Below are 14,470 nucleotides of genomic sequence, written 5' to 3'. Positions count from 1 at the left end.
TTTTTTCCTTCCCCTCTCTGATTCCATTCCCACTGTTTTGTACAGACTCCTTGGGGTGAGATTTTGCACTGTGCAGTTTGATAAGTTAGTGCAGATGTGTGTTTGCAGGCATGTTCTTCTTCTGTATTCCTCGGTAAAATTCAGTAAACTGATACCTGGCTTGAACTTTTTCCCCCCCATAGTACAATTTTATTTATTTCTCCAGAACAGCTTGAGAAAATGAAGGTACACTTAGCCCCAGTTTACTTGCTGCTGTAATCTCTTCACCGTTTTTTCTTTTTCCCTCCCCCAAACTGATGGGTAACTGTGAAACCCAAGGTCAGGAATGTGGTTGGAATTCCAGTCTCCAGTCTGGGGGAGGGGACACTTTCAGTCCCCAGGGGAAGAAGCCACTGCTTTGTTTATCAACAGGCAAATGACAGCCCAGGATTTCTGGTTCTCCAAGCAGCAGCACTGGCAGGGAAGAGCTGCTGGCTTGGATGGAAGATGGTTGAGAGAAAAGTAGTGATGGCTCACAGGGGGAGAGGAAAAACGTGTTATTTGGGGCTGTAAAGTGGGGGGATGACAAGCTAAGAAGGTAGTGGAAGCCACGGGAACAGAAAAGGAGGGCTTAGAGGAGACAGATCAGGAAAGAAGGAGAGACCCTCATGTTTCAGCCCCTGAATATCAAAGCTTAGGAGATAATGAAGGAAAGTAAAACCGAAGCTCACCTGTCCTTTGGTGAGTTTTCAAATGGATCAGCTGTCATATTTTAAGGAGGGTGTATTCCAGGGAACTTAACACAGAAAAGTGACCCCATCAAATGACACATGTATAGGGATTCCTTATGGGTGATTTTTATATGAGAGAACACATACCCATGCAAAGATTTGAAAGCATTTTGGAATAAAAACTATTGAAAAAGAGCCAAATCTATAAAGAGACACTTGGAGAGATACTCAGCACAAACAATATATTTGCATTTTCATGTTTTCCTCATGTGCACATGTAAATCAGTTTGTAGGACCTGTATTTTGAGTTCATATAGTCATACAGAGAACTATACATAAAGACATCATATTGAGGTTCTGATTTGATCCCAAAATCTATGTTTATCAAATTGTTACTTTAAGATGTTCTAATACAGTACCGTGCATTAGTACCTCTCATTTTAAAATGTGTTAAAAACAGATTTTTTTTTTTTTGTCCCTGATGTTTCTACAGAGTACTTACATTTTACTCTTCATTTCAGAGCTCTTTAATCCAGTGCTCACCAGCCAATCTACATCTTGATGACAGAGTTCCCATTGAACAATATAGACAGCATAATGCTACTGGTAATTAAGCTTTTACTGCCTGCTTTTATACAGTGGTCTGAGCTGTAGTTTTGCTGTGGTGGTTCCGATTCCTAAACTTAACTGTATTTATACCATGTTTGTAGGAAGCAGGCCCACTCTTCACATCAGGTTAAATACATAACACTGGAATCTCTCTGCTGTTAACAGACACAAACATGTCTATTGAACCTGTATGTTTTGGAATTTGGTTCTGTTGCTGTATTTACTTGGTAAAATGCTGTGGAACAGATCTGGAGAGGGCATTTGTGTTTCCATTTGTGAATGGTATTACTGCATTTTGAGGGTGTGCACTGATTTGTTTTGATCTAAAAGACTGCCATGTGCATCATGTCAGGGCTCCAGTCACCAAAGATTTTGTAAGAGTTGAGCTGTACTCTAAGAAATTATTGTCTTTCCAGTGTTGGTCCTTTTTTCTTTTTTTCTGGCCAGAAAAAGCCTGCACCTGTTTTTGCTGGTAGGGGCAGAAACACTTTGAACCTGGAAAATAAGTATGGTAGTTTAGTTGTAATTTTAAGTAAAGGTAGTAGCTTTTGAGAGAAAAAATGCATTCTTAATTCATTACTGATTCTTTCAACATGGAATTCTGTGAGTATGTTTCAGTGCAAACAGTGTCTCTAAATTTGAGTATGGTCATTGTGTTGCAACAAGTTTAATCAGGGACCTTTCATATGACAGAGAAGAAAATCTCTGAGCTGGCTCTAAATGAGGCAGGCTGAGTTAGTTCACTCTAATCCCTGCACACTTACAGAGGAAATGGATCAGTTCTGGAGCTTTTATTTCTCTTTCTCATATCTAAATACACACATCTAAACATTCAAATGTTCACACATGGTGTATATATAATATATATATATGTTAGGATGCAGCTCTAATCTGTACAGGAACACACAGAGCTGTATTCACTCCCAGTTTCACCCAGGATGTTAAGGAATGGATTTGAGTGCTCGTTTTGTTAGGAATGTCTGGGTTTTTTTTCCTAGCTAAGTAGAAAAGGAGGCTTTAAATTTTTAAATAGTTAATGATATAGTTTTTATGGGTTTATATATCACATTATATATACACAAATATTCATATATGTGTGTATACACTGTCCTGTGTCCCTTTTGTGTTCCATGCTATGGAGTGACTATATTTTTGTTCTAAGCTAATTCACTGCTGCTGTTTTGGGTACAACTAATGTCAAGCAGCAAACCTGTAACATGCCAGAAACAGGCTACAGTGGGTTGAAGACACAGTTTATGTTGGATTGTGTGTAAATACAGAGAGTTAGTTGGGTTTATCTGATAGCCTGGCAGAAGGAGAGAGGAGCAGGACAAACTGTTTTCAGTAACTGTGCTGTTCAGACACCTGATAAGATGGAGAGTGCTTTGGAACTACTGATGTGCTTTGAATAAGAAAAGAATAATCAGGTCCATTGGCACTGGCTTATCAGGAAGGAAGTGAAATGCCAGCACTTTTACATGAGCAAAAGGAAATGTTTTAGACACTTTGGGCCATTTTTCCATTGACAGTAAATAGCAGGGTGCTTTTGAGTGTGCTGTAATGAATGGAAGGATTTATTACCTTGACAGAATTACAGGTGAATTTGTTCAGAGAGGAGTCCTCAGCAACAAGAACAGCTCTTTGGATAAGTGGCCACATCTATTCCTGCTTTTGGTAGAGATTCAGGAATTCTCTCCTTTCTTTCTCCCTGAAGTGCAGTGGCTCACTTACAATGTGCAGTTTTTCAGTGTCACACACTTGTGCATTTTGTAATATCCTGGCAGCATGTTTGATATTGGGCGTGTAACAGGCTGTTCATAAAATAATGCTGGATCACTGACTGGTGTGTCCTCTGCCTTCAGTCCCTGGGTATTTTCATGTTCCAAAAAGAATATATCTCAGCCTGTGCTGGGAAGGGAAGGTGGGATTCACCATTAACTTACCCCAGCAGGCAGGAAACATGCTCAGATGCACTATTATCTTCTCAAAGTTGACTGATTCTTATTTTTGTACCTCTTCAAAATTTATTTCTAGGTTCTTTCACATGCTTACAATTAATTTGGGGATATTAAAATTCGATGAATGAGAGTGCAAGAACATATTTGATTGATTTTGGATTCTAATTGATTCCTGTCAATGAGATCCCTGTGACACTCTGAAATCAATGATATGTGATTCAACCAAGGCACCACTGTTCTGTACATTAGGTAGCAGTGGGGAATTTAGGAACTAAATGTTCACAAGCTATAAATGGAGAAAATGTTTAGATTTCAATAGCCCTTTGTTTGGCATTTATTCACCCAAATATGTTTCTTGGGAAAGTTAGTTTTCCAAAGGGCAGGATTTCAGTAAAAGAAAGGTCACTGATTTAAGGTTTATTAAATTTTAGCTAAAAACAACAGGCTCCATTGGGATGTAAAATAGTTTAAGTATTTCCTGCAGGCAACCTTCATGCTTTAGAGCTGTTGCTCAAAGGTTTCATTCTTCTATGAAGATGTCAACTGTAAATATAAAAATGCCTCACTGAAAATGTAATGGTTCAAAGATTCTAACTGAAATAAAAATTCCTGCCTGGGGAAAGCACTATGATCCAAATAAAGTGGTCTTCACTTTTTTTTTCCTGTGGAGGCTGCACTTGAAAAGAGTGCTTCAAGGCAGCAGGGTTGGTAGGGAATGTGAATTTTTATTCATTTATTTATCTACTCTCCCCTACAGATGATGATAGTCTGGCTTTGGAATCAGCAACACACTTCAGCCACTAATACAAGGCAATATGTGAGCTGCTGCTGCTGCTTCCAAAATGCAGTATCCTGGTATTTCAGTCAACTTTATAATCTGGCAAAAACCCACTTGGCAATATTAAAATCTAGCTTCTGAAGCACTTTCATTTGTGAAAGCTTTTGATGTCTTTTTATATCTCTTTAGCATATATTAAATTCCTTGGGAGCAGTGGCCAGGATGCACACTTGATGGATGACTGGGGTGGGGAGTCTCACCCCACTTCCCACTTTTTTTTTCCCTCTCCTTTAAATTTAAAAAGAGGTGTGATAATTGTGCATTAGGTAATGCTGGAACATGAATCCTGCAGATGCAGCTGTTTGACACCATTAACGTGGGGGGTTTGTGCCATTGTTAGGTAAGTTAGCAGAGATTTTCCAAGCTGAGAAGGACAGCCTGCTGCCAAGCTCTGGCATCTGTCTTAAGAAGTCTTTTCCTTCAAGGATGCCCTGAGGAAAATGATGACTGGATGCTTTTCTGAAGGCACAAAGGGCCTGTTTTCTCTTCCATAGCATTCACAATGGGACTCCTTGTTCCAGCCTGCCTGCTCAGGGTTCTGTGGTGGTGGGTCAGGGTTTTCATGTGGTTTTTCTTCTGGGATAAAGTTGTGTACAGTGAATATTGATTATTCATCCCATGTCTGGGTCACTGTCTACATCTTGAATTTGACTCAGAGTCTGTGTGAATGAGGAATGCATTGAAACAAAGTCAAGGATCCTTCAGTGACTTGTTTCTGTGAGTTCACTCTTCTGAGACCTCTGATGAGTCTGGCAGGGCAGTGCCTGTGTGCAGAGGGGCAGGGAAAGAGAGTCCCAGCACAGCAGCAGTGCCAGGGAGCAGCAGCATTTGGCCTGTTGAGAGCTGCTCTTTTTCTCCTGCCCCCCTCCCCTTCTGGGCCTGGGCTGAGGCCTCAGTGCTCTGGGCCTTGGTCCCTGGGCTGGGCTGGGTCAGTCCTGTGGCCATGGCCCTGCTGGCATGAGCTGGGCTCCACTGCACTCTTTCCACCACACAAGGGGCTCCATTTGCTCCGGGCACAGCCTGAAGCCTCAGCTCTTCTTCTCCAGGGCTCTCAAGAAGGCCAAGGAGCAGACTCTCCAGAGGGTCCTTGCCTTGCTGGTTTCTCCCTGGAGTCCGTGTGCTGCCCTCAGGGTGCCACTGTGGGGGCTGAGGGGCTGAGGCTGCTCCAGCTGGTGCTGGTGGTGGCCAGTGCCCCTGGAGATGGCAAATGGGGCCTGAGGAGCCCGGGGCCGATTCTCTGCTGCTGTGCTGGGGAGCGGGGCTGGCCCTGGGGCTGCAGGAGCTGCCTGAGCTGATGATGTGCTGAGCATTGCAGCCCCAGAGGGCCTGTCCCTGAGCTCCATGGCCTCCATGTCCTGCTGCAGGGCCAGACCTGAGTGTGCTGCTCTGCTGGGCTGGGGCAGGGGCAGGGAGATGGGGGGACCAGGGAGGGGCTGGACTGGGCAGTGCCAGGGAGGGGAAAACCCCAATTTTGAGCTGAAGGGTGTGAGTGGGCAGGGTGGGGGATCTGCAGGGCTGGGGCACCTCTGGAGTCAGCATTTCCTTTGGCAGCACAACTTATCTCAGACGAGATAGTTTTGCAGAGTTGGCTTTTCCCCCTCTTTCCCAAGGTTTTCTCTTTTGTTTTTTGTTTCCCTGAGGGGAAAAGGGGGAAGGGAAGCACATGTTGATCCCTGCTTTTATCTGTATACAAAAGGGAGCTGCGGTGGGGAGGGAGGGGGAGACAAAGCGATTTCTCTCTCTGTTCTCTCTCTTTTATCCCATTCCCGCTTCCCTCGCCACACCCCGGGCGACTGTTTCACCGCCGCCCCTCCTCGCCCGTCCCGCGGGGCAGCTCTTTGAGCTCCGGGGCGGCGGAGACTCCCCCGGCGCGGCCCTTTGGTTTTCCTTGGTTTATTCTCCGGAGCTGATTCCGTTCCGAGCTCGCCCCCCCTCTCTGGCGACCCCCGCCAGGGCCCGTCCCGGGGCGGCTCCTTCAGTGCCACGGGCGGCGGGGACCCCTCGGGGCGGCTCCCCCAGGGCCCCGCCCGCCGCCGCCGCTCCCCGGGGCCCTCCCCGCTTCCTGCCGGGATCGGACACCGCCGGCGGCCCCGGCCCTGCCGGGCTCCATCAGCCTCAGCAATTGCTGCCAAGGAGGGGCCGGGGGCTTCCTCTTGGCCTTCGTCTCCCTGGCGCTGGGGCTCGGCTTCTACCTGCGCCAGAAGGTGAGGGGGGTCTCAGGGGGTCGTGTGTCCCCCCCCCAGAGCGTCTGTGCCCCCCCGGGGACCCCCCACCCCGGTGTCCCCCCCTTTTCTCTCCCCACAGAGCTCCTGAGCCGGCGGCGGCCGCAGCCCCTCCCCGGGGCCTCGGGCCCAGCCTGGACCCCCCCTGTCCCTGTGAGGATTTGGGGGGGGTCGTGTGTCCCCCTCTCCCCTGCTGCCACTCCTGATCCCAGGAAAGCTTCCCAGTTCTCCCCAGTCCCGGTTATTGGGGGGCAGTGGGGAAGGGGCTTGGGGGAATCCCAAAGGGTGGAGCCGAGTTTGGGGGGGGCAGAACAGGCCCCGGGATGGATCGGGAATGGGGACCCCCTGTGTTCCCCCCTGTCAGCCCGCTCTGGGGGGGCTCTGGGAGGGCACCTGCCCCTCAGTAAGGCACCCAGCACACTTTGAAAGGTGCTGGGAACCCCCTAAACCTCCACACAGGCTCTGGAGGACTGCCTAAACATACTCAAAGCCCACCCAGGATCCCACCCAACCCCTTCTCTGGGGGGACTTCTCTGGGCACTGGTGGTGCTGGGAGCCCCCCCGGCTGCAGGCGAGGAGCTCTCGGGTGAGTGGGGGGTGGGAAAGGGGTGGTCAGTGGGAAAAGGGGGGTCAGAGGGGACAGAAGGGGTGGTGGGACCCCAAACTGAGTGGGAGGGGAGTGGGACCCCCCAAAGTGGAGGGAGGAGGGGCACTGAGGATGCCCTCTGGAGCCCTGTCAGAGCCCTGACACTTCTGGGGTGACTCCAGGAACAGCCTTCACTGCCCCAGGACATTCATCTCCCCAGCCTTGCACACATCCCCTGCAAATGGCCCTGTCTCCTCCATCACCCTCCTCTGCCTTTCTGGCCTGGCCCTTTCATTCCACACCAGCAAAGCAGCCTGGGCACCATCTCACCTGGGCACTCAGAGGGCTTCTGTGAGCAGGAGGGGCAGATTTCTCTGGAAGGTGCATTCGTCCCCTGTCCCATGGCACAGGGCACAGCTCAGAGAGTGAAAAAACTCCCAGGCACACAGATCCTGGAGAGCTTTTTCAAGACAAAAATAGGGAGAGGAAGAACAAAAGAGGCAAAATTAGAGAGATGAAAGGTGCCCCAAAAATCAGGAGCTTCCTCTGAGCCAGGTTTCCATAACTGAATCACTGGTGGGATATTTACTTTGATAAGTAGCTGCACAAAACTATTCATGTAGACAATGAAAGAATCAGCTTAATAGAATATATAGAAGGTGCTGTCAATGGAAACAAATGGAGAAAAATTGTTGAGATTAAAAAAAAAAAAAATCAAAGGTCTGGCAATGCTGGCCAGGAAGCCTTCAGCAATTATCAAGAGTCCTGTTCTGCAGAGGTTTCAAGTGTCTCCTAAATTCCACACTCGTGGCTTCAGGCCATGACTTGCCAGAGCAGTCCCAGAGCTGGCCACTGCCCAGAGATGCCCTGGGGCAGCTCCAGTGCCCAAGTGGGACAAGTGGCCCAGGGTGTGTGGGAGCCCTTTGGAGCAGGAGCTGTTGGGCAGGAAGGGCCCATCTGGGGAGGGTCAGGGAATCCCCCCCCGCAGCCCTGCTGCCCAGGCTGAGGAGGGTCCTCTCCAGCCCCCAGCACATCGTGTGCCCTTGGGGGCTGCGCTGCCGGGGCTGTTCCCGGGCACTGACTGGGGAATCTCCCGGGGTGCCCCGCGCGAGGCGGGGGCGGGGCGGAGGGCGGGCAGGGGGCGTGGCCGCGCGCTGATTGGCTGCGGCGGGGGTGTCTCCATGCGAAGCGCGCGAAGGGCGCCATCTTTGGCGCGTGGAGGATTCGGGGGCGGCGGCCCCGGGAAAAGCTGCGCTTGGGTGTGTGAGCTGGGGGGGTCTGCGGGGGGAGCGGGGTCTGGGGATCCCCTCGGGGGCTGCGGGGAGCGCGGCTGGGGGTGGAAAGGCTGGAGGGCTCGGGAGGGCTTAGCAGAGGAGTTCGGGGGTTCCCGAGGAGATTTTGAGGGGTCCCTGAGGGGGTTCGGTGTCCTGAGGGGACTCGGGGGGGAGGAGGTTGAAGGTCCCTGAAGGGGTTTGGGAGTCCCTGAGGGCTTTTTGGTTTCAGAGGAGACTGGGGGGTCACAGGTGGGCTTGGGGGATCTCTGAGGGGGTTTGGGGGTCCTGGGTGGGTTTTGCGGGGACGTTTGCAGCAGTTTTTGTGGTCTCTAGGGGTTTATCAGGTTCCAGACGGCTTTGAGGCTCCCTTAGAGGGACTGGGGGATCCCTGAATGGGCTTGGGGTATCCCAGGTGGCTTTTGCGGGTCACTAAAGGGTTTAGGGGGCCCGAGGGGGGGGATAAGGTGTCCTCAGCGAGTTGGGGGGTCCTTGAGGAGGTTTCGATGGGTCCTGGAGTGGATTTCTGAGGGGATTTTGGGGGTTTTGAGGGGATTTTGTGGAGTCCTCTAAAGCCCAGCAGTGGGTTTGGGGGGTCCCCCAGCCCCCAGGGGAGGGGTCCTAGGCATGCCCCCAAAAATCCAGGGGGGGACATATACTACATCTGGGTAAGGGGATCCCAGTGCCCCCAGTATATCCCAATAACCTCCCAGTGACCCTCAGTATAGCCCAGTGACCATCCAGTGTATCCAAGTGAGCAGCCAGTAATCCCTAGTATGGCCCGGTAACCCCTTAGTGACCACCCAATGTATCCCGGGGAGCACCCAGTTACCCCCAGTATGGCCCGGTAACCTCCCAGTGTCCCCTCCTTGTGTCTTGGTAATCCCCCAGTAACTCCCCAGTTCTCTGCCAGTGTCCCCCAGTGTGCCCCAGTTCTCCCCCAGTCCCTCCCAGTGCCCCCTGGTTCCTCCCCGTGTATCCCAGTATCCCCCAGTAATCACCCAGTGCCCCCCAAAGCCCCCCAGTTATCCCCAACATGTCCCCAGATGCCCTTTGCCTTTCTGTGAGCATGGTTGGGAGGGGGAATGTTTTTAGTGTCAGAGGGTCCAGGGGGGGCTCCTGGGGTGAGATGGAAGGTTGGGGACATCAGGGTTGAGGTTTGGGGACAGTGGGGTGGGGTATGGGGACAGTGGAATTGGGGGGAATTATGGCCACGGAGAGGCCCTGGGGACATTGGAGACACCAGGGGGGTCTCAGGGTGTTAAGGGGGGAATTAGGGACATCACGAAGGTCTTGGGAACCCCAAGGGGGTATCAGGACTCACCTGCTCATGGTGCTGCCCCTCCTCTTTCCCCCTAGACATCATTAACCCCTCCCAAATGTCTCCCAACCCCCATTTTCCTTTTAATCCCCTCCCCCTACAGATCCCTTTGACCTCCCAAGACACCTTTTAACTCCCCTAAATGCACCCAAAGCACCCCAAAACCCCCCAAATTCCTATCCAACCCCCCCCTCCCAGATCCCCTTAAATCTCTCCCAGCCCCCCCCTCAAATCCCTTCCAACCCCCCAAAGAGGGATCACCCGGCACCCTGGGACAGGAACACAGTGGGCTGTACTGGGGGCACTGGGCTGTACTGGGAGGGCACTGGGGGGGCTCAGGTGTCCCAGGACAACGTAGCCCAGCTCCAGGAGAGATCTGGGGAGCAGTGGGAAGGTACTGGTCTGTCCTGGTCTGTCCTGGTCTGTGCCTCCAATCCCCAAAGCCCCTCCCCATCTCCCCCAAGACCCTCCTGGACCCCAAAGCCCCCTGGGCCCCCCCAGGCCCCTGACTTGATCCTGCTGCCCCTTGAGCATCTGCAGCTGCTGCAGAACCAGGCATTTCATCAGCAAATGTGCAGGTGACCCCAAGCTGGGGGTGTGTTGATGTGCTGGAAGGCAGGAGGGCTCTGGAGCACAGATGGTGTGAGGAGAGGCTGAGGGAGCTGGGGGTGTTGAGGCTGGAGAAGAGGAGGCTCAGGGGAGACCTCCTGACTGTCTGCAAGTCCCTGCCAGGAGGTTGGAGCCAGGTGGGGTGGGGCTGTTCTGCCAGGAAGCAGCAGTAGGACAAGAGGGCTGGGTCTTGAGCTGTGCCAGGGGAGGTTTAGGTTGGATATTAGGAAGCAATTCTTTCCCAAGAGAGTAATCAGGCCTTGGAATGGGCTGGGCAGAGAGGGGGTGGAGTCAGCGTCCCTGGAGATGTTGAAGGTGAGAGTGGATGTGGCCTCAGTGCCATGGTCTGGGAAGCACGGCGGGGTTGGATCCAGGGTTGGACTTGATGATCTCGGAGGTCTTTTCCAACATGGCTGATTCTGTGATTCTGTGATTGCCATTCCTGTGGCAGCACATGCTTGAGGCTCTATCCCCAGGGTGATAGAGATGTCTGTCCATATCTATCTCCAAGGTTAGTGTGTAAATGTGTGGTGTTAGAAAAGCAGGCTGAGTTCTGGGCTGGTTGTAGAAGGAGAAGGAAGCCCAGAGGCCAGTGCAAGCAGGCAGCCCTGAGCTTGCACCTGATGTCCCCTCCCTGCAGGTTCCTGTCCTTGAGCCCAGGCCCTGAGGTGAGGCTGAGAAGTGGCGGGAGGTGAGCCCAGAGCTGTCCCTGAGGTGAGGCTGAGAATAAGTGCAAGGCAGAGGTGCTGCTGAGGAAGGAGAGCCCCGTGCTGGGGAAGAGGCGAAGGTGCCCATCCCCGAACAGGTGCTGTGTCCATCCCCTGTGTGCCAGGTGAGCTGGGGCTTTGCTGCAGAGCTGCGGGCGCTGATTTGAGCGTCTCCAAGTGCTGAGATGGTGGGCACCCAGGAACACAAACTGTGCCTGGCCACGGAGCCTGCAAGGAGGAGCAGAGACAGCCCTGTCAGTGTGGGGGGCCAGGTTGTCCCTGTGCCTTCCCCTGCAGGCCCTGTCTGTCCCTGCTGGGCCCCTGTCCATCCCCATCAGGTCCCTGCCCGTCCCCCCCAGGCTGAGCTCCCCCCAGGAAGTGCCGTGGAGCTGAAGCTGCTGCCATCCCCCCCTGCAGCCGCTGCCCCAGCCAAGGGAGCAGCAAAGGCAGGGCCAGGAGCAGAGGCAGCAGCAGGGGAGCCCTGGGGGGCCGGGAAGCTCTTGTGTGGGTCAGGAAAGAGGCGCTGGGCACGAGGCCGGGGCTGTGCTGAGCAGGCCCAGCCGTCACATCCCCCCAGCCAACGCCGGCTGCCCGGGGGGCTTGGGAGGGACCCCCAGCCCGTGTGCCCCACACTGAGCTGGCAGAGAGAGAGCCAAGGGACAGGGCCACGGGCAGGGCCCCGGGTGAGGGACAGGCAGGGCCATTGCATGGCCATGGTGAGGGCATAGCCTGTGGCAGCAGAGCTGCCCAGGGCCGGGGGCAGCCGGGGGTGTTGGTACCAGCCAGTGGTGGGGCCGAGCAGAGCACGAGGCCTCTTGCAGACCCCTGGAGCAGCCTCCCACTTGCCAGCCCTGCCCTGGTGGGGTGACACTGTCCCCTCCCTACAGGACACTCCCCCAGAACTTTTCAGGGTGGGCTTTTGTGTATATTCCTGGTTTCTGATTCCTGCTGGGGACCTGAGGGCCCCTCTACAATCCCATCCATGGGGCACAGTCTCCTCTCCAGAACTTGACTCACTGCAGACTTTTCAGGGAAATCTGTGCTGGCAGCTGCATCCTGAGCCTGAGGGCAGTTTGTATCCCCGAGTGCTGATCCATCTGGGGACCCAAGGGATCCTCTGCCATTCCATCCACGCAGCAGGAGTCACCCTCCTGCCCTTGACTCCCTGCAGAGGAACAAGTGCTCTCTCTCTGTCTGGGAGAAGCCAGATGCTGCCCCCGGGCCATCAGAAGTGGTGCTGAAGCCTCTTTCAGCCCAGCCCTGGGTGCAGTTTTCTCATCCCCTCACCAAGTGCCCACTCCCCCAGCCGGCACTGACCAACCAGGGCGTTTGGCACACGTGGTTTGGAGAAACAGCCCCAGGCTGTCAGGGGGCCAGAGAACCTTGAGGAACAGCCCTGGTGAGGTGCCCACACTGGCAGGGGACCAGGGGATCGCTGCTCCACAGAACCGGCTGGAGCTCTGATTGAACCTGAGCTGAAGGGCCTGTGAGCTGTGGATGAGTCCAGGATGGAGCAGAGACCCCCCTGCAGCCCGGGAGGAGCCCACGCCAGAGCAGGGAATGCCCAAAGGAGGCTGAGAGCCTGTGGGAAGTTCCTGCAAAGCCAAGGGAGCAAAGCCCTGATTGTTCCCTCAATTTGTATTTGGAAGACTTTTTTTGGTCTAATCTTCATATTTTTGAGTATTTTTTAGCTGAATCTCAACTTTATGCAGATTGGAGGGGCAGAGGTCTTCCTGCTATTTCTGAGAGGGTTTTGCCTGAATCTGGGTGATTTTGGTTTTTCTGGGCTGAATCTTGGTGTTTTGGAGGTTTTTATGGTCACAGGATGCCCGGTGAGTTCTAGAGATGGACTTGGGCAGGAGGAACCCCCAAGCCAACGCGCTCAGCCCTTGTTTTCCCCCCATCAGGATTTGTTCTTCCCAAAGCTTGGGCGGATGGAGGAGGAGGTTGCGAGGAAGAGGAAGATGCCTTGGTCCCCCCAGGCAGGTGAGGAGGAAGTCAGTGCCCCTTTGGGTCGGTCTTTTGTCTTTTGTGGCCGTCCTGCCGGGGCCGGAGTTGGGGGGATGTCCTTGGCCTTCCCTGTGGGCCGGAGGCAAATCCCCTGCCTGTCCTTCTTGCTTCCTGCCCCAGGCCCCGAGGTGAGGACGGAGAGCCCGGAGGACAAATCCCCCCGTGAGACCCTGGTGGGAGAGGCCGTTTTGAAGGGCTCCCCGGCGCAGGAAGGCAGCGGGGAGGAAAAGGGCCGGAGATCCCCCCGCAGGAGGGGCTCCAAAGCCATCCCAGGGTGCTCTGAGGAGGAAAGAGCCAGCCTGTGCTGGGAAGGTGGTTGGAGCTTGAGCATGAGCTCCAACATCATGGTCCCAAGGCAACCTCCCACTAGAAAGAAGCCCTTCAGGTGCTTGGAATGTGGGAAGAGTTTCATGGAGAGCTCCCACCTGCTCCGACACCAGCTCATCCACACAGGCAAATGGCCGTACATGTGTAGGGAGTGTGGGAAGAGCTTCAGAGACAGCTCTGATCTCCTCAGCCACCAGCGCATCCACACTGGGGAATGTCCCTACACGTGTGGGGAGTGTGGGAAGAGCTTCAGTGACAGCTCCAACCTCCGCACCCACCAGCACATCCACACTGGGGAACAGCCCTACACGTGTGGGGAGTGTGGGAAAAGCTTCAGGCAGAGGTCCACCCTCCGCTCCCACCAGCGCATCCACACCGGGGAACGACCCTACAAGTGCTTGGAATGTGGGAAGAGGTTTAGCACCAGCTCCAATCTCCTGAAGCATGAGCGGACGCACACGGATGAGAGGCCCTTCCGCTGCACCGACTGCGGGAAGGGCTTCAACCGGAACTCCACCCTCGTCAGGCACCGGCGCATCCACACTGGAGAGAGACCCTACAAGTGTGGGGAGTGTGGGAAGAGCTTCGCCCAGAGCTCTACCTTGACCTCACACCAACGGACCCACCAGTAAGGGAAGCCCTACCAGTGCCAATACATTGTGTGAGTGCAGGGCTTGAGGCATGTGGGATTGAATGGACACAGAGAAAGAACTAACATTCAGAAACATATCTGCTTCCCTGTCTCAATTAATAAACCCCACAGTTTGACACATTAATAATATCCATATATCCATAGCAATTGTGATTTGACAATATATATATTGTGACAGGCATATGCACATGTGAGCATAAGGACACATGAAATAGGTGTTGTAGTTTCTGCAGTTCTTGTGTTATGGGTGAGGGTAGAGAGGATTCGAGCTAAAAATTGTCTGAACATTTTGAGAGTGCAGAGACATCTGTCTGACCATCACTAGGTATGCTTTGATTTCAAGGCAGAGCATGTTAAAGAATGCAATAACTTAAAGCCAGCTGCAGTCTTGAATTTTTGCTCTTTCAGCAATAACAATAGCACTAATAATTACTAATAGTTAATGAGCTAGCAGATGCAATAAATCTATCTACTCATTTTGACATATGTGTCAGTTTAATAATTTTAAATGAATCAGGTGAACGTTTTATAAAACGGTAAGCTCCCTCAAACTAAATTCTCTGATGCACATGTAATGTTGGACATTGAAGGAGAGAGAGGGTGATCGAATATTTACTTGAACTGGTTTTTAACAGTTGTCACAGGTGTTG

General features: G+C 52.9%; 1 pseudogene; it reads left to right on the top strand.

Annotated features, from left to right (window-relative positions):
• LOC113982685 overlaps window positions 1-13,833 on the top strand; it is a 37,083-nt pseudogene extending 23,250 nt beyond the window's left edge.
• The last annotated feature ends 637 nt before the right edge of the window (window positions 13,834-14,470 follow it).

Source organism: Pipra filicauda, unplaced genomic scaffold (assembly GCF_003945595.2).
Source record: "Pipra filicauda isolate LSUMZ 115617 unplaced genomic scaffold, ASM394559v2 scaffold958_size45312_pilon, whole genome shotgun sequence".
NCBI classification, from domain to species: Eukaryota; Metazoa; Chordata; class Aves; order Passeriformes; family Pipridae; genus Pipra; species Pipra filicauda.
The sequence above is the reverse complement of the archived record's forward strand: the minus strand, read 5'-3'. Positions and strand labels throughout refer to the sequence as shown.